The sequence below is a fragment of the Bison bison genome, unplaced genomic scaffold, assembly GCF_000754665.1.
Source record: "Bison bison bison isolate TAMUID 2011002044 unplaced genomic scaffold, Bison_UMD1.0 scf7180017846277, whole genome shotgun sequence".
Lineage (NCBI taxonomy): Eukaryota > Metazoa > Chordata > Mammalia > Artiodactyla > Bovidae > Bison > Bison bison.
The window spans coordinates 8693-10464 of record NW_011476850.1 but is presented as its reverse complement, the minus strand read 5'-3'; positions in this window follow the sequence as shown (position 1 = coordinate 10464).

Here is a 1772-nt window from a genome sequence, read left to right as displayed (position 1 = left end):
ACCAAGGTCATCACTCAGTTTCTGATATTGGAGCCAGTGTATATGTTCTGGAGGGCTCTAGAGCAATCAGCTCATTTTTTATTGGCTCAAAGATTAGCGATGTTTCCACAAGTAGATGTCTTGTTACCAAAAATTCCATAAACTATCACTCCCAAGTTTATCTGAACAACTTTGGAAGCTTTTTATATATTTCTTCTAAAGTTTATCTTGGGGTGAATAGTTCCATGAATTATGAATACTGTGTGGATATGAAGAAGGGTGACCTTTTCTTAGTCTCAGATCTATGTACATTTCCATGCTGGCATCCGGCACAGGGGGCAGATGAGCAAGCCCAGTCGAGTACCTTTATATAAAGCATTTTGCCACATGGTCATCACTTGATCTCAGTTACTTCATATGTCACCTCACAAATAAAGTTGTGTAGGAATGCTTTCTAAGTAATTAAGACACACAAATGTCAAAGATTACTCTTATGTTTTAGTATTACTCTTATAAGTGTAGCTTTAATTTTTTTTCTTTAACAAAGTAAAAATGTTCCTTATTTTTATTTTAAAATTGAGAACTTTATGGTATAAAAAAATTTGCTGAATTAAATTATATTGTTTTCAAATTGTCAGTCCAAATTACCTGTTTTTCACCCCATCTATAGAAGTCCTTCAAGAAGAATGGGCAAGCACAGGTTATTTATTTGGTCCCTTAGGCCCCTCTGCCTTTGCTGTCCCCCTCTTTCTACCCTCTGTTCATACATTCCTTCATCTTCCTTTCCTTCCAAGATCCATCCCTTGCCCACATCTCTGTTGTTTATGGACAAGAAGAGTGAGTTTGTAAAACCAAAGTAGAATGGCCAGATAGTTCAAAGGGGAAGAGAAAAGGAGGTTACTCTAATCTTCAGCAACTTTATTAGCCATGGCTGCTCCCATTCTAATTTCGTGTGATAGCAAGTTTCACCTGCTTCTCCAGCACACTTCCACATTTTCTTTCTTCAACATCACACCAGAGTGTCCTGGTCAAGCTCAACTTACCCACTAGGCACAGTGGGCACAGTGCTGAGGGCCTGAATGCTTATAAGGCCCCATGAAAATACTTTATTATTTTAATTAGAAAAAGTGAAAATTTATGGTAGAAGAAAATGTTTTAATTTTAATTTAGCCTGTATTATTTTTGCCTTTATACCAACATGGTCATAAAATATGACCTTTAGTATTTTTATGGAGGTGGGCCCACCTGAGCCACAGTGCTTAAGGCTCACAAGTCATAACGCTTCCCTGGTCACTGCTGATTCTGACCGTCATATAGTTCTGCTACCTCTGTGTCTTTAAGTCTTCCCCAAAGTTTCTTTGATCCTCAAGAATAGTAATTGACATTTTGTACACATTTTTGAGCACATAGCAAGCTAAGTTTTGGGGGATTCAAAAATGAAAAGACATGCTATCTGCCTCATTCAGGGTGCTAAGATTAGTCATGCTAAGAAAATGGTGTAGAAAAGCAGGAGTATTGCTGAGCAGGGCAATGGACCCAGCTGAGGCTGAAGCTATAAAAGTGATTGGTTCCAGTTGGCACAGCAGTGTAATGTGGTTCAGTGCAGGCAACTCAGGACAAGGACCAGATGAAAAGGAATAATTGCATATATTCATGTTTGAAAAGGAGTCAAGAATATTCATTACAAGGATAAAGAAGTTTTGTTATAAGGCCTTTAATTACAACTGATCCAGAAAGGGGGTAAGGATGAGCAATAGACTAACTTGAAAGCAGGACATTGGGATGGAGAGATT